This window comes from Triturus cristatus, chromosome 3_2 (assembly GCF_964204655.1).
Source record: "Triturus cristatus chromosome 3_2, aTriCri1.1, whole genome shotgun sequence".
NCBI classification, from domain to species: Eukaryota; Metazoa; Chordata; class Amphibia; order Caudata; family Salamandridae; genus Triturus; species Triturus cristatus.
Window position 1 is genome coordinate 511,911,015 of NC_140584.1, and position 19,056 is coordinate 511,930,070.

Here is a 19,056-nt window from a genome sequence, read left to right on the forward strand (position 1 = left end):
AGAAGAAAGAAAACGGGAAGGTCCGCACAGCGTGGCGGACTCCGCCTTGGTGTTGCCAGAACTTCGGCGCTTCGTATAGCCTCCGGCCTATTCGCACAGTCGTCCGCCACTGATGTCAATGGATTTTTGCATGGCTTTTATAGCCCAAAGTCAACTAAAAAAGGACCGCCCAAAACAGGCCAATGTTGCAATTTCGAGGAAGGAGAGGCGAGGACGGTGTCACGTGGACGTTAAGGCTTTGGGATGGAGGTTGCAGCAGACTGTCATGTAAATAGTTGTTTTAAAACGTGTTTTAACCTGTTTACCCTGTTGGTGTGTTTGTTATATCTTATAAGTTAATAAAATGTTATAACTATACTACTTCGTTGGAGTGTTTGTACACATTTGCAATCTGATGACGAGCACAAGGAGGTTACTGTGCAATCGGAAAAATAACATAGCCCAATTGTGCGTGATCTAGCCCTAGTTTGGTGACGTCGATGGTGGGTGTCAGCAGGCTTCCGTTTGTGCAGGATTTTGTCATGCTTATTGGGCGGGGTGGGCAGTAGGGCAGACATGTTTAGGTAGCGAGAGTAATGGAGTCGGGCTACCTCGTGGCCGTCTCGACCGTGAGCTTGGCTCCTTCCCTTGGTTTCATATGTCCCACAAAGGGCTAACTCCTAGCGTTACTTTAGTTTTTGTAAGGTCAAAAAGGATCCCACCAGTGCCTTTACTATTTTGTCGATTCCTGTTCGTTCATCCTTCGTTAGTCGATTCATTCTGGTGGAATCTTTCTTTCTCATCTCAGGGTCATCCAACGTTATTGCCGACGTTGTGTTCAGTACAGGAGGCTCGGCCGGCGCGGAGGCCGTGAGGACCGAGGACCCTGTACTGCTTTCGTTCGTGTTTGGGGGTTGTGGGTGTTGCACTATTGATTGGGAGGGTGCGTATGGAGGGGGCATGTAAATGATCGGGGGACCTAATAGTAATTCATCATTCGTTCGCTGTTTAGAGGATAACTCAGGGTAGAGCAAAGAAGGGGTCCTAACAGCGTACTGGCCTGATGTTTCGGGCTCCTGTCTTAGTTTAGTTTCCCTTCTCTCCTTTATTTCTTCTTCTAACTTTCTAGCGGCAAGGTGAGCTGCTTTTCGTAATTCCTTTTCTGCTTTTACTTCTTCCCTCTTTTTCCGTTGTGTTGCTTCTTTGCGCCACATGCCGATACTGTCAAGCATAGTAGGCGTCGTCTTATTGCTACGCAGAGCTATTTCTAGCACTTCTATCTTATGGTCGTCGAAGGATCCCATCAGTGGCCACTGACTCTCGGGGTCCTTCTTGGTATATTTATGCCACAGCTTGCTATAAGCTACGGCGACTAGTCCATATTTAGTAAACATGTCCTTATTAGGGGTGCCTTCCAGTGGAGCCGGATGGTTCACCTCTAATAAGCGGTCCGGGCAGAACCAACTACCAATCAGTGGGGAGAAGATAGGCATGACGGGTTTCAACGGGGACAAAAGTCAGCACTACCTATCTTTTCACTGCTTGCAAAGACTAGACAGAATATCTCTATTCCTCGTTACTTGTAAGCAGAGAATACCTCCAAAGAACCAATATCGAACAACTAGTGTTCGGACAATCAATCAATCAATCAATGGGGAGATAAAGATAGGCACGACGGGTTACAACGGGGACAAAAGTCTGCGTTACCTACCCTTCACTATTTGCAAAGACTAGACAGAACATTTCTATTCTACGTTATTTGCAAACAGAGAATATCTCAAAGAGCACTATTCTTCAAAACAATCAATGTTCGGACAATCAATCAGTGGGGAGATAAAGATAGGCACGACGGGTTTCAACGGGGACAAAAGTCTGCGTTACCTACCCTTCACTATCTGCAAAGAGAGAGAGAGAGTATTTCTACTCCTCCCCGTTTGTAGACAGCGAATATCTCAAAGAGAACAATCAATGAGCACAATCAATGAGCAATACTAGTATTCCAAAGCTTCAAACAATCAATCAATTATTTCGCAATTTGTCGTGTATCACGACCTTACCCGGACCGCGTGGACAGTTTCTCGTCTTCCGCCTCCAGCGCCCGATCGTCCTCTACTCTCCGTATTTGCCACGGCACTCCTGATGGTCCCCAGTCAGGACCGTAGATCACTCGAGAGAGGTCTGCTCGGAACCAGTGAAGTTCGGATGATCGGCTGCCAGACGAGGGTCTATTGGGCAGGAGCTCTCCCGATCGTTGCAGTCGTTCACTCTGTCGTCGGGACCTCTCCCACTGGATCCACGTGTCGCTGATGGGCCCCACGTTTGGGACGCCAATTGTTAAATGGTAGCGGCAGTTTCAATCGATAACCTTTCAAGTATTTGCCCGGCGGTAATCGCCTCTCATACCACTCGATAATTTACCAATGAAAGAGGCAGGCGCCGGAGACTGGAAGGCAGGAAACAAAGTTTTATTCCGTCGGAGCAGAACACATCAGATCAGACAGCAAGGTATCGTCACGAGGTGCTCTAACTGCATCTCTGAGACCTGGTCTCTTATACACAGGTTTATTGCTTTATTACATATGGTACATTCTTGTTGAGGCTTTGATGTACGGGAAGACATTCCTTGGAACCCCCACTTCAAGCTCGTTCCAACACATATCTACAGTAGAAGTCCCCACCCCACCCACAGTAGGAGATGGCTATCGCGCAGCTGGATATTCCGCCAATTCCCGGGGGTGTGTACAACCGGCCGGGTCTCAGGGGGTAGGGGCTTTTGATCCACCGTAATCCCTTTGATGTGGGGTGTTTCCCTTACAGTAGGAGCAATAAACTGCATCCGCAGGGCTAGGTGATGGCCTGGGATCGGTTCGGACAATGGGGCGCAGAGGAAGGGGGGGTTTATCAAAGAGAGGCATGACCATGTATGGGATGTCGGTCAGGTGTGGGATGTGGTTCCATGGCAGGGTCGTGCTGAATGAGAGGGTTTATGGCCCGTGTATGAGAGAGCGGGGGCGGCTGGCGCGCGGGGGATGCTCGCAGCGCCAGGGGAAAGCGCTGGCGATCGAGATTGAGCGGGGAGAGAGTATGGTGCTTAAAATGGCGGCCGTGCATTCGCTGTGCGTGGCGCTGGGGAGTGGCAAGATGGCGCAGATAATGTTCAGTTTGCAAGCTAAATTTCCACAGGGGGAGTGGGCACAATCCCTAATCCTGATTGGAGAGTGCCTGCTATCTGCAAGTTGGCAGGCACTGAAAGTGAGCTTCACCTCACCTCCCCCACCTGAGGGGTGGGGTTGGCAGAGGTGGGCCCACCTTTTGGACTGTCCTAATTGTTCCCGCCTGTCCTCCCGCCGAAAAGGGGTGAAACAGGAAGGGAGCCTGCTCCTGATAGCAGGAGACACTTGGGTCGCATTACAAAGGGGGCAAGGCCTTTAAAGCCTCCCTGCCACAGATGGCTCTTCCTGATCTGGGGGAGGTGTGACCACCTACACCCAGGAAAGGCTTTGTTTCTGGGCTCAGGGAGCGAAGGCTCCCACCTCAGGGGTCCAGAAACATGTCTCATGGTGGCAGGCTGGTGTTTACCAGTCAGGGAATCCACCAGAGGCTAGTCGTTTTTCAGGGGGCATCTCTAAGATGCCCTCTGAGTGCGTAATATAATAAATGCCACACTGGCATCAGTGTGGGTTTATTACGCTGAGAAGTTTGATACCAGACTTCCCAGAATTCAGTAAAGCCATTATGGTGCTGTGGAGTTCGTAATGACAAACTCCCAGACCATATACTCCTGTATGGTTTTACTGCACTTACAATGTCTAAGAATGGACTTAGACACTGTAGGGGTACATTGCTCATGCAACTGTACCCTCACCAGTGGTATAGTGCAGCTAGCTAGAGGGGTGTCTTACCTATACCATAGGTTGTGGGTTGCAGACATGGCACGCAGGTATATATGCCAATGTCGACTCTTTACTTTTCTCTTCATTAAAACACGCAGACTGCATTGGAAGTGTGTTTGTGTGTTGTGGTACAGGACCTCTAAGGGTGGCACAATATGTGATAGAGCCCTTAGAGGCCTTCTCTGGTCACATGGTACCTTTTATAAGGGACTTACATGTGACCAGAGAGGTGCCAATTTGGGGTACAATGGTACAGTTTTGGGAATGAACACAGGCCCTGGGAACCTATTTGGCTGGGACCCAGGGCACATCAAGTCATAGTGCATCAGAAATCTGGCAAAAGTGGGGTGGTTACTGCAACAGAAACCCACTTTCCTACACCCTGCCAAACTAGTTCTGGAACAGTTTTTCTCTCCACTGGGATTGTGCCACTCTTGCTACTTAGACAATGGTAGGGGCAGGCCTAGGTGTAAGTTACATCTGCCTGTGACAGGAGCTGCCCCTTTGAAGCTTGTACAGTCGGTGGTCACATCCCCCAGGCCAATCTGTCAGGGGGTGGTCACACCTCCTTCCCACCAAGGCCCTTTTGTTACCTTTCCTGAGAATAATTCACACCTCCCAGTAGGCTGCCAGGTGACAATTGGGGATTATATAATAGTAAGAGCTCATAAAGGTTTTAGGCAGGAAAATGAGAACTATCTAAAAAGGGCATTTTTCAAAGTAGTAATTTAAAATCCGACCTCACCATCACGTTGGGTTTTAAATTACTATTCATTTAAGTCCTTGAATCGTGGGTCGAGCTATTTCAAAACCAAAGTTATACATTATAAGGTGTTACAATGTAGCCCAGTGTTTTTCTATGGGAGAGCCAGTCTTCCCACAGTAAAAAACAACTTTGGAGATTTTTCACTGCTAGAACACATAAATCTTAAGAACTTAAGAGTTGCTCTTTTTAAATACCATGCACCTTGCAGTTATGGCACTTAGGGTCTACCTTAGGGGTGACATCAATACTAAAAAGGAATGTTTAGGCCTGGCAAAAGGTGTATTGTTCCAGGTCGAATTTTCAGTCTAAAAACTGCACAGCTAGGCTGCAGTGCAGGCCTAGAGTCATGTTTTCACATGTCACTTTAGTGGTAGGGCGATCGGTTTTAATTTACAAACACTGGTACACAAAGTACCTTATACTAGGGACTTTTAGGGAAGTTAAATATGGCAATCAGATATTAGACAATAGCACATAAACTTTAGCGGCCAAATCACATACACTGGGCACTGGACGTCAGTGGCCCAGTGTTCAGAGTCAGTAAACCAGCACTAAATTCAGCAACACAAGTGGAAGCGAAAAGTGGGGTATCCTGCAAAAAGGGCATTTCTAATTGTTCCTATTATTCTGGGTGTCATATTCCCCCCTGCAGCTCTGATTTTGGAATGTCTTAACGCCAAGCGTCATGTTGGTGATTGTTCCAGTGCTTCTTCAGCTTAGTTCTAGCAAAGTTCATAGCCTCCTTAGGGCACATGAAGTACCTGGAGCAACTCTCAGTCTGCATTTTCAGTTTTACTGGGTTGAACATAGTATACATAATGTTTGCTGCCCTCAAAGGTTTTTTAATCTCTGCGAATGCCTGTCTGGCTTCCTGCCTGATGGAAGTGAAGTTAGGAGGATTGATCAATAAACCAAGCAAGTCTTAACACCAAATCCCTGTCTCCAGTTTAGAAGTCGTACAATTATAGGGCACGGAGGTGCACCCAGCAGTGAGCGCAGTCCAAGTGATCTGTGAGCTCTCACCATGACGAACACCGCCAAGAAGTTTGATCTGCGAAACATCTCAACAAATAGTATATTGACAAAGATCTCCATCCACCCGGTCTCTGTAGTTTCCACCAAGCCTATAATGCAAATAGTGTTGCACTGTGAACGCAATTCTAAATCTTTATTTTGTGGTGTGATTGACTGTCAAGCTAGATACCGTTTTCCTAAGGTCTTCAAACTCAACTACTAGGCTGGAAAATGTATGTTTTGCCTCATCCATCTTTTCATTATGCTTGTCGAGCCTGTCTTTGACCTGGTCTAATCGGGCCATTAGATATCCATTTTTCGATCCATTGTGCGCAGACTAGACCTCACGTGTACCAGGATTTTGCACAGTTTCATGGGTGTCCGCTGGTGTTACCTCAAACACAGCGTCATCTTTCAGCGGGGCACCCTCAACAGCAGTGGGATTTGTAGATCGCCTGCTGTTGGGCTGCTTAGGGTCAGTCTTGCCCATGATGTAGTGGTCACTATGAAGGCTATTAAGAAAAGCAGTAGAATGGACCTAAACTAGAGTAGAGGAGCACCACTGAGCATCTGCATCGCAATCGCTGTATGTGGCAACACCACAGATTAAGAGGGAGCCAATGCAAGGCAAGGTAGCCTGCCGTAAAGATGCTCAAGTCCAGAGCAGCCATATTGTGGTTTCTAGATCTTTTTCTGATGCATTCTGTAGAGTCACAACTATTGATTGTATGTGTATTTCTGTTTAGGTAGTAGCATCCTCTAGCAAAGTGTACCACAGTAACTTAGTTAACACATTTAAGTTTAAAAAAGAAGCAGTCGTCGGAGAGTAAATTTCCCGACCTCAAGGCATTTAGGTTGAATTAATTTACTTCAAAAACTTGTGAGAGAAACTGCACTTTTTTTGGTGATATAGAACTGTGATTGTTTCTATGTAGGGCCGATCGCTACATATCAAGATGTTTCTGTTAAAACGGGAGGGCCGACCAGGTGTCTGTCTTTGTTGATCATGGCCCTAGGTTTTTAGGTCTCGTCTGAGCCAGCGCATGCGCTGCTCTGGCGAGACATTTAGTAAGTGGGCTTTTAAAAGTCTGACCACAGGCTTTGCTGGCCTCAAGCTTGCGGTTATGCACGTGAGCACGTGCCCTGCCGTCATCTGGCTTTTCTCGCGGCACCCTTACAGCGTGCCTCGCTCCGCCCCTCCCCCACCACAGTGCGCATCATCGCGATCACTTTCGCTGCCGCGCGGCCACGTTACTTTTACGGCCGCGCGGCCAATGCTCATTTAATCTTGGTAGGTGCATCACTTACAGATAAAAGGAAGTCACACATTTACTGTTTGGCCAACTTTTCTCGCACTGCACCTCCACTCCTTTTACACAGTGACACCATGGCGACTAGTCTGAGCCCGGTGATGCCAAACCTGTCCACTGTGACACATTTCCTACTGAGAAAGCACGTGATACAAAATACACCTTCCCCTGCACACCACACACACTGATCCCACCCACACACGGATATACTCCAGACAAGATCAGACACACCTCCATTGTGTGTGCTGCACTCCATTGCAGGGGTGCTGCCAGGGACGTCACCTCACTAAAAGCCGAGGGGACGACGTGTGCCCCGCTGTCTTTGAGAACACCACAAATGCCACCAGAAGAAAGGCATGTGGACAGCCCCTTAATGCTCGCTCCCCATCTTTCACGTTTTATGTGGCTGCTGTCCCCCTGGTTCCAGCTCCACTGCTCAGCTGCGAGTGATCTGAGGCACATGCTACTGGCCTCTCACTATCCCGCCAGCTAGCGCTGCGGTGCACACTACAGCGCATTAGCTGCTGCACCAATTGTTGCACAGACGCTACTGTCGCGCACATCAGCATGGACCGTGTTCCTCGCACGCACAACAGTTCACTAGTTCTTGCAGCAATCCTATACACACACACACACACACACACACACACACACACACACACTCACACTCACACTCACACTCACACTCACACTCACACTCTCACTCTCACTCTCACTCTCACTCTCACTCTCACTCTCACTCTCACTCTCACTCACACTCACACTCACACTCTCACTCTCACTCTCACTCTCACTCTCACTCTCACTCTCACTCTCACTCTCACTCTCACTCTCACTCTCACTCTCACTCACTCACTCTCCCTCCCTTGGAGCGAGGCTACAGCAGTAGAACCCACGCACACACCCTCCATCCAACACATCACACTCCATCACAAGACTCTTGCCACTAGTGCAGGCCTGTCCCTCATTTAGTGACACCCAACATTCCCCCACCTCACAGGGAGTGTCCGGAACGGGGAGACCGGGACAACTGAGACGACAATAATTTGCAAGAGCACATCCCGCTTATTGCACACTGTTTCCATGGTGACGCAGAGCATCTGTAACCCCAGGAATAGTGATGTGTGTCTGAAGCCATCACTGCATCCGTGCGGAGACCCAGGTCAGTAGTTTTTACCCCACTAGGAGGGGGTCTGAAGTGTGTCATGTATTCGGTATATCTGCTGTTTCATTGGGATCCTTTCTTGCAGCACAGAGGCTGCGGCTTTCTGGAGTTCCTGTGTTGTAGTGGATATGACGGGTGCTACAAATTATACAAAGAACATGATTTCCCCAAACATTTCCTGCAGTTTATCAAGAGTAAAATGACTTTATAAATGTTTAATTCACCAAGACGCTGTTACAAAGGAGGGTTTCTGAGGACACCCCGGCTTCATTTTAACTAGCATTTGCAATGCAATAGGTCTCGCACTTGGGAGAGTTTAAGCTAGTGGCATTGTAAATGACAATGCCTTTCATATATGTTTTAAAAACCAACACGTAAATAAAAGGCATTGCCATTTACAATGCCAATAGCTAAAACTCTCACAACTGCAAGACCTATTGCATTGCAAATGCTTGTTAAGACTTGGAGTTATTTTATAAATGTCCTTATTTTTTTCTTCGTAGAACCTTTGTACGGTCTCTAACTGCACAGTTACTTTATCTCTTATTGCGTTACCCCCTTGCCTGGGAACAGCTGGCCCATGTATAGGGTACTTCTCTTAGCTATGAAAGCTTCTGCTGAATCATTAGTATTCTCTGGTTGAGAGGCAGAGGTTAGTGGGAGGGAATGGGAAGGGAACATTTACACAAATGCAAGATAAATAGCTGGTTCCATGCCAACAAGCGATTTTGACCAAGCTGAGGCATTGGGATGGGAGAGGGCACGCAAGCAATGTACACTGTACAAATTCCATTATCATACATCAGACCACCCCTTTTCCTGTCTTGGACTTTCCTTTGGAAAAAACATTGCATTCTGGGGGTTGTAGTCTTGGCTCACTTCAGTTCGAACCAATCGTACTAACACAACTAAAAGCAATTATTACTAAGAGCAAATCCCAGTTCTTGAAATTGGTGCGCATGGGATATGAATTCATCCGACCCCAACACAAAGGGAATGTTTGCATAGGCTAATCTTCTAGAGCGTTTCTTTGTCTCTGTATTGACAAACACACAGTAAAGCCTTTTCCAAAGATTTAAGTATCTGTGTTATTTAAGGTTGAACTCTTGTTAAAAATGAATAATCAGTCACTTTTAACTTGGGTCATTGGGCCATTATCATGCTGCAAAGAACAATGCACAGCAGAATGGTTTTGCACATTTTCTGCTACAAACCTATTCTTTGCGCCCGAAAGGCGTGGGGAGACTGTGGCAAGGTGTAAGTGGCTCGTCCCCTGCTAGGTAAAATGTGTTTTCTTTCTGTCTGATGCCGATTGTTAGACCTGGACTGAAAGTGCAACTGCTACGTGCCTATTATTAGCATTTCTTGAAAATATACTTAGAACTGTCTTTTGTTTCCTCGTACAGTAGTTCTCGCTCACCTCCTATTATTGTTTGTTTAGTGTGTCATTCTGAGAGAATGCTTGTTAATGCACGCAGGACTATTTTACATCTCAAAAGAATCATTTATTTATCTCATAGAGGTATAGATTCACTATTTACAGAAAGCAGTCGCTTTTTTTCATTTTAGTTGTGGACGTTTTTTTTGTTTTTTTTAATAAGGTCGTAATCAGGGCTCTGAATGCAAACCAGACCCTTTTGCTGTGCCCAAAAATTGTGTTTTGCATGGATCCGTGCGACCATAATACCACAGTCAATAGAACATTGTAAACAGAGGGGCAATTTCATTTAAAAATGAATATTTTAGTGGGAAAAACATTCTTGTCGAGAAAATCAGCATTTAAACTGCCTTGTTTAGCACCACACTGAGATGGCCCCAACTATTTATTTATGATTTTATAGCGCTGTATGCAGTTTTTCTGTAAAATTCTAAGCACATTGAGTAGTCAAAACAGAGACTATTGTAAATACAATAAGAAAGAAGCGAGCTTGACACCCATTGGTTTTCAAACTATTAAAGTGACTTTTAAAGGGGTCTAATTTCATCCTCTTTTGGAGAGTGGGAAAGACCGAAACGGAGCACCATCACGTTAGGTCAGGGCAGTCACGCGCCTTATGCCATAAATAATGTTATGCTAGGCAGCCTCAAAAAAGTGTCAATTCTGACAGCCAATTTCTGAATATCTGCATTCTCAGTTTTGGAAAAACACACATTGTTAAGCTGTACGTCATTTTCAAAAATGCAGCATAGTTTATCCGTGAGAAAATATGATGACCCTAAATATGGACATTTGTTAAAAAAGGGGGCGGGGCTTCTAAGTATTGCCTGACTGGGACAGGACTGAGGGATGCATTCGGTTGTCAGAACGCCGAGTTCCCATGTTACTCATACGGTCCGAGGCCCGCGCAGAGGAGCCGTCACCCAGGCCCCGCTCACATCTGGCCCCGCTCACATCTGGCCCCGATTCTGTGTCATAACTGAGTGCCGGGATGTCGTGTGTTCGTAAAGCGAAAGGCATTCAATGCCCGTGGTGTAGAGTATTTTTAGGATGGCGCATTCTTATGGAAAGTGATCGATGAGGAGGGATTACTTAATTTGTTGCAATGTCTTTTATCGGTTGCACACGATCTATGAATAGTCAACGACGATGAACGCACCCTATAGGAATGCTGCTATCGTTCCGTGTCGGAACCTAGAATGCCCTTTGGTTTTGTAGGTCGTGTATCAAAGTTTTAAATGTTTTCATTAATAACAAACATGTTGCTTTTCTGCGGAAGCCTCTAATTGACAATAAATGGTTCACAAGGAGGGCAGAAGATAACATGCGAATAAGAAAAACATAATTGGAACCGCTCTTTCTGACGTTAGAACGGAAGTGACGGCGTCCAAGTTCCTCCAAGCATGCAATCATTGTCTGGCTATGTGCAGAGCCGTGTTTTCATTGTGACCTAATGTGAGTATAGATAAATCGAGGGCGTCATTTCCCCACAGTGACCAGAACCGTCCAATGAGGTCACGCGTACCTCATAAATCACTCCATGCAGTTGTTATTGAAGCGGCTTTGTTTTACTGAGACTTTTCTTCTCCAGGCTGAGTGCTGTCCGGATCTTTGGAAGTGTGCCATGGCAATAGTCTGCATGTGCTGATGAGTATGCACATTATGGGAGATGGCTGATGGAAAACCGCGCTCGTGTGACCTTTGTATACAGCCTGCTTATCCATTGGTGAGATGTCTGGGCATACCAGTCCCGCTTTCTCACTTGAACCAAGCTATAGCTCGCTGATGATCCCTAACTAGGGCGAAACTGGTCTTGGGTGCTTGTGCTATGGTTCAGGGATGACCTGGCCAGGCAGTTCAGGCTGAACTGTTCCCATTGGAGCAGGGCCAAGACTGATTTACATATAGCTGGGTTCAAACTGAGGTGGCATGGTGTGCAAAATAAGGATGGACTGGGATGCTGCCAGAGTAATCACCAGTGGCTGAGATTATTGCAAGCATTCCATCCATCACATTTTGGTGTACTTTAGTGTGTCGCAGTGAGTGGAACGGGTATGCCCAGACGTGGGTCCCGTGGACAATGTCACTGGAACAAAGCTATATGTGGCTGATGAGCCCACACTTGGGGGAAACTGGTCCTGAGTTGCTTTTCTTCCAGTTAAGGGAGCACCTTGTCTGGCAGTTTGGGCTGGACTTTTTCCATTGGAGCAGGGACAAGACTCATTTGCATATGACTGGGTCTAAACTGAGGTGGCATGGTGTTCAAAATGGATTGGGGTCCAGCCTGAGTAATTACTAGCGGCAGAGCTTAATACAAGCATTCCACCCACAACTTTATTGTAAAACACATCAGCAAGAACTAACTCTCATGCCATTTAATGGTCCACGTGCTGCTTTGTCAGGACACAGTTATTATGTTACTGCCCTTGATCCAGTGTTCAATACAGGCTCATGCAGTACCATTCCGCCACAATGTGAAAAATCTGGAGAGAAGCCAAGCATGTCATTGGCAGAGAAACTGACAAATCGAGTGTTGACAGTATGTGTTCTTTCCTGTCTTTGACACCAATCCGAAAATGCTACGTAATCTCTCAGTACTATACTAATTAAGCATTTTAATTGTGGAGAATATTGGAAGACTCGGCCAAATGTCATTGGCTTAAATATTATATGGTAGGCATATGTAGTGTAAAGGTTCATTTCACTACACAATTTTGCAGAGCAAATGCAGCTGTCCAAACCATACATTTGATAGAATAAAATTTATTACACCTTCTGTAAATACATTGGTACATGACCCCTGTAAAAGTAGTGAGAGAAATTCTACATGAAACAGACTCAGGCCTGATGTACAAAGCCCTTCTGCGATTGCTAATTCTGTATTTTGTAAAATTAGAGTATTTGCAATAGCGAAAGGATTTTTCGTAAGGTACAAACTCCCTTTTAGAAGTTGGAAAATTATTTCCAACTCATAAGAGTTTTTTTGATCCTCTCACAATCGCAAGTAGGAGGGGGCTTGGAAGGGGTGCCCCTCAATGACCGATTTGGAGAGGAATGTATCTATGGTTAGTGCCCACAAGTGAGGTCCCAAACCATTAATAGGTTACTGAGCCGTGAGATGTAGGGTTCACTCATTCGCAGACGGACACATTCCCTCTTATGAATCAACGTGGTAGCCACTGGGAGAGCAGGCATTGGTCCCCCTGATGTTTTTCCAAATAGGACCAGACAGGAAAAGGCTTGTTTAGCGGTTTTGCTAATCTTCGTTTTAGGGATTTCGAGAGGTTGTTTTTTTACGTTTCTGTTTGTAGTTCTTTTGTCGCATGTTGTGTGGAGGTTTTCTTAGAGGTTAGACAGGAGACCAGCAGGGGTGGCCGAGTGTGTAATACAGGCAATTTTGATATTGATGTGAGCTTCTAGAGGAAGTAGATGTAGTTGCTTAATGATTTTATGATATGGCCACCTTTTTTGCTTTTCAGCTGAGCTGGGCTGCTGGATGTAAAGTTGCTCTGAAAGTAGCAGTGGAAGCTTCTGGTAGACGAGCTAAGAGCACCTTACCTTCATCAATTTGTGAGTGAATAAGGAATTGAACAGTAGTCTTGAAGCCCACCAGGGGTATTGCAGGGTTGATTTTTTCTTTTGAGGTGCAATTGGTAAGATGCTGAATTTGTTTGTGGTGTTCAGTCAGGCTGAAGTTGGAGTCCATGATAAATCTAAGAGATTTCACTGACCGCAATAAGGAGAGTGTGATGCACAATGAGAGAAGGACTTCAAGTAATTTTTGTGCTGGTTGAGTGGAGATGTTTCAATAGAGTAGTAGGAGTTTTGTTGTGATTTAGTTTTAGAGAGAAGACTGTCATCCATGTAATTCGTTTTTAAAGAAAGATCTTTGGAGATGTGATGTCAGAGGTATTGAGCATAATGATGTAAGGATATGTTCTTATTAAGGACCATTGTGCTTAGCGGCCCCATTTAGAGATTGAAAAGGTGTGGTGATAAAATTGAACCTTAAGGTACTCCATATTTAACTGGATAGGAAGAGAATCTGGAAGAGCTAAAAGTGACAAATTGTATGTTCTCACTGATAGGAAGGATTTGAACCATTTAAAACTTTGCCTTTTATGCCCAGTCTGGATGATACAATGTTTAACAGTGAGTCATTGTTGATGGTATTGAATACTGCACCCAAAACATATAGTATCAGTAAGCAGGCTTTCCTATAATCGAATGTTTTTAGGATATTGCCAAATATTGGAAGAGAGGCTGTCTGTGTAACATCTGTACAGGGGGTTGTGGTTTAATATATGACTCGGCAGACTGTTTGCAACCTCTTTTGTATCGTCTTTTCCCTAAGAATGCTAGCTTGGTGATGGGTCTAACATTTTCAAGATTGTTTGGGTCAAGGTTTGCTTTTTTGAATAGAGGTGACATTCAGGCAGATTTGGGTGGTGTTTAGAAGATGCCTTCCTCTAGAGAGGAATTGATTATCTTGAGGAGAAGGAGAACAGTGTCCACAGAACATATTTTGGCTTCTGATATTGCTGGAACATTTTCAGAATTGGTAGAAGGATTCCTCAAAGAGATTATCTTGCTAAGCAAGTGATGACCTTGAGGAAGGAAGGACGATCATGTCACTGATCATCAGTTTTGTTTCTCAATGATTGAAAAGAAATATGGGAAACAGAACTTCCTTAACTACAAGAATGCATTGAAGCTGCACTTGTTAAATAATGCACAAGGCTCGTGAGAGTGCTGCCGCTTCTCCACTGTGAACTACTTAAAGGTTTGATCCTCTAGCACGAAGTAGAATGTGCAGCAGCCTTGTGAAGGCGGTTTATCTTTGAATGAAAAAGGAGGATGATAGAACTTACCGTAAGCTAGGATATCACATAAGCTTTTGGGTTGAGAGTTAAAAATGATAAAGCATTAGTTTCAAGAGGTGACTCAGGAAATGATTGAAATGATTGGAAAAATAATCAACATGTTTGATTTCATTAGCCAGAATCATCAGGTTGCACAGGCATTGCAAATGATGCGAGTGGTTCCAGCATGTGAGAGTTCCACAATTCTACTTTTTCTGCTTCATAGTCCAAATCTGTCTAAAACATTGCAAATATAAATTTAAAGATTTAAGATGTTAGTCAGGTGTATATCTGCTTAGATTGTGTAGTTTCTGAGGCTCCATTCAGAATGTACTTTAAGAGAAACCTGGTTTGATGCTCTCTTTCCTCGGACACACAAATGCCATGCCAAAGCGTTAACTTGAACCTGAATTGAGCTTAAGACATTGTCAGACTCTCTAGAGGTTTTCGTTGTGCACTGATAGAATACGGTAAAGAATTGTAGTATCCTTGCATATTCAGAAATTGAGTGAGTTTGGTATTATTAGCGAAGGCATGGGGCTGAAGCTGGTGACGGCAATCTTTGTTTTCAACTGGAGGCCACAGTGACAACGATGTCTAAACCCCAGGATTCAGCTTTTTATTATGGAATTCTGATGAAAGGTTTTGAACTGCCCTTTGTGCTAATTTCTACAGGGCACCAATCTAAAGAGATTGTTCATCCAAGTATTTCTCATCAGTTGCTAACCTGTTTTAGTTGTTTCCTACCTGGCCATACTGCTTTCTGAGAGACAGTTTTACAAGAATCCTGTAATAATCTCATAGCGAATCACATAGACTTTTCTTGCTGTTCATCCAGACATTGGCACGTTTCACTGTCAGAGTCAATATAATTTTCCAGATAACCATATGCACATTTCTTCCAAAAACATTAGTGCTGGATTTCCTTTGTGGAGTGGAGTTATTCTTCTCTAATTTTACTTTGTAACGAACATAATATTTCAATATAGCCTTATAGCCCTCCATGGTGGACCATACCAGCCATTAAAGGCCTGCTCCAGCATGAAAGGCCCAAGCTGAAGGCGAGGGTCTTTCACAAGGGAACAGGCCTTTAATGGCCAGTATAGCCAGCTACGGAGGGCTATAAGGCGATTAGAACATTCCGCCGCTAGAGGGCAGAATGTTCTAAATAGTAAAACAAAGCCATCACAGAGCCCGAAGGGGCTGAAATTGCCCCCGGCTCCGTGGGGCCTTTGTTCACAGTAACAGCTGTGAACAAAGGCAAACATTGGAATGTTGATGATTCTGGGCTTCTACCGGCCATTCGAAGCCTGGAGCACGCCATTGTCTTCAATGGAGCTCCAAACATTCCAATGTTCTAATCTCCTTTATGTCTTTAACTCATTGATGAAGTTTATTGAGATACAACTTGGATAATGGTTCCATAATAAGGTTGGCATAGTGACAAAAAAATGCAAGCACTGTCACCTGGTATCTTGCTGCTCAGACCGGTGTCCGTCTATCCTGCCAGACCTGAAGAATAAAGTAGCTTGTTTGATTAGAAGACCTTCAGTTGAATCTGTGTTTGTACTTATTGACTGTTACATTTCCACATGGCTTAAGAATGTAGATTGCAATTAACATCCAGTAGAAACATGCATTGAAGGATGTGCATGATTTGTGATCTACGGATAAAGTATCTAGGGCGATGCTCTTCATTAGATGACAGCATTAGGAATACATTGATGAGTCATGCTAATGCCCATGGTTAGTTTAACTTGGACTGTATTTATTTATTTATATAAGCGATATGGCATCAGCAGCTATTGATATGATAATGTGTTCCAGCAGCAATAAGGTTGATGAAAATGTGTTAAACGTTTGTTTCGCAATCTTCTGTCTCAATCATCAAAGGCTGCGTTTGACTCGGTGACGAGTACGCAACATATACACATGCTAGATCTGCCACAAGTCTGATAGAAATTGTACTCTTTGGCCTTTATTCTGCCACAGACAGTATTTTATTGCGATAATACCACCCCAGAAAATACATACTAATACTGTGGGGTTGGTTTTTCCATGATACAATAACATTCCCCCATTCCGAGTTCAGCACCTTTTGAACTCGGATATATTGCATGTTTAACCCTTGAACAAATTCCACCAAGTTTTACTTGGTGAAGTTGTCTTTGAAAAACCTCCTTGTCTTCGTAGTGCTTTTATTCAAATTGTAAACTGATTTGCCTACACAAATATGGATTATTAAACCCTCGGCCTGCATCCTCAGTTGGAAATGGCCTGCAGCTTCTTGTTGACTTGTAATGTCATTGCAATGCACATCCTTGACTACGTTACTCTACATATTAATTTCACTAGTTGCGTTGTTTGTGGAAAGGTAGGAAAAGCAACATTTACCTATGCTTGGGACTTATAAATAATTATAAATATGACCATGACCTCGCTCAAATTCCAAATAAACAGTTTCGTTTTCTTTAGAATCTAAAATGTTACTTCAGGGAAAATATTTAAAGCCATCATTTAAGCTGCTTGGGCAGTTCCTGTTGGGGGGGGGGGGGAGGGGAGGGGGAGGGGAGAGTCAGGGGAAAAGGAATCAAAAGAGGAGTGGGTTTAGATTCCCTGATCTATGTAACTATAACCTTTCGGACGCCTCAAGACAGTTATTTAAATATATTTCTAACATGGAAAGCAATACTTGCATTTGGATGGACCTGGAATCTAGTACCTTCAAACCTTTCAGTATTGATGCACGTTTAAATTCAGGCTGCACACCAATGTCAACTTAACCCAATGTACTGCTGCAGGTATTATTCGTTATGAACAAGCTCTGAAGCAGTCAAAGCTAGAAGAATATCCTCATATGGAATCAACAGTCTAAACACACCCAACCTTTAAACATAGTGTGGTCCTACTGGATTTGTGCTGGAATACTTAACTTGGATAAAGTGTTGATTAATGGATCCCTGTTGGATTTTATCTATTTACAATTCAAATACACATTGCAATCTTGTGATAAACAAATATATAATATTTTAGAAACGAATAATGAAAAAGTATCCAACCCTAACGTTTTCAGGACCTGTAAAAGGACAAGTTTTTGGCTTTTGTTATTCACAGGTTTCTGGAAACCTCTGATGAGGGTACGCCATTGAGAACTTTAAATAATTCACATACATTTGGTCTTGAGGGACAAATAACAAATACGTTTTGGTCTAAAATGCACAAATAACAGATACGCTTCAATCTAAAATGCCTAATACCGACTTCAATTACTCAGTTGATCTACCAATAACCTCTATACAGCAAAAACTCCTCCTCAGAAAATATTGGATGGCGTAAACTTTTCCAATAGAGGCTGTTAGATGTTGGGTATGTCACAGCCTTGTCGGTGGTCTAATACATGAAATGGAATGCAAGATTTGTATAGCGCTACATATACCCGGAGGTGTCCAGGCACTTAATCAACTTACTGATGATACATATTGCAGTGGAGGCCCCTAAAATAGCCAGGTTTTCAGTCTCTCCCTAAATGTAAGCAAATTGGGTTCTTTTTTTAGAGATACAGGAAGGGAATTACAGAGCTTAGTGGGAGTGTAGGCAAAACTTTTTCCTTCCAATTTTACTTTATGTGCCTTGGGGAGGATCAGATTACCACTGTCTGACGATCTGAGTGGTCTGTCTGGAATGTAAGATTTAAAGAATTGTGACAGTTGCCACGGACCAAGGCCATGTCTAGATTTAAAAGCAATGCATAAGGCTTTGAATTAAATGTGTTTACAGCTGGGCAGCCAATGTAGCTCCCTGAGAGCCCCGGAGACCGAATCATAGTGAGAGAGCCCAGACAGGGCTCTCACAGCAGCATTTTGAGTCATCTGAAGTTTGTGGATGCTGCGCTTGCTCGCACTGGTAAATAAGGTGTTACAGTAGTCCAGCCTAGATGCATTTAACACCGTGGCCACTGTTTTCCTTAAATCAAAGGGAATGGACAGAAGTACTTTTTCATTATTTTAAAGCTAAAGAACCATGCTGATGTGGTGTGATTGATCTGAGTTTCAAATGACAGCTTAGTGTCGAAGGAGACCCCGAGATTTTTCACTTTATTAGAGTGTGTTGGAAGAGGACCCATATTGTTGGTCCACCATCTGTCTGACCAAGTTAGGGACGGATTTCCGAAGAGCATACCTTCCGTTTTTGATGAATTAAGTTTTAAGCAATTATCTTGCATCCAATTTCCTATGTGGCCCATATATTCTTGGAAGCGAGACGCAGTATCAGTGGAGTCATACATATAATGTATGTCTGCTAAAGAGTAAAACCGATTGGGGGAGTGATCTCCTACAGAACCTCCTTAGTTCTGGTAGTACCAAATGCTAAAACTTTGATTGCCCTGGGTTATGTTGATAAAGTGAATTTACTCAAGAACCCTCAAGAACAATTCTTATGGAATGCAGTAATGATTCAAAAGAGGTTCATTTTGACAATATGGAGGACCGGCAATCCCTCTTACAAGAATGAATGGGTTATTGACATGTGTTCCCAAACATATTTGAGAAGCTTTTACATAAAAAGGAAACCTGCTACATATTTGAGAACATACAAAAACAGTTTCTTGAACAGTGCATATAATGTATT

The 19,056-nt window shown here is 44.0% G+C and overlaps 1 protein-coding gene across 4 annotated transcripts in view; it reads left to right on the plus strand.

The window, feature by feature from the left end:
* Nucleotides 1-19,056, plus strand: part of MICAL2 (microtubule associated monooxygenase, calponin and LIM domain containing 2) — an 812,711-nt gene that overhangs the window by 239,409 nt on the left and 554,246 nt on the right. The gene's annotated exons all lie outside the window — the stretch shown is intronic.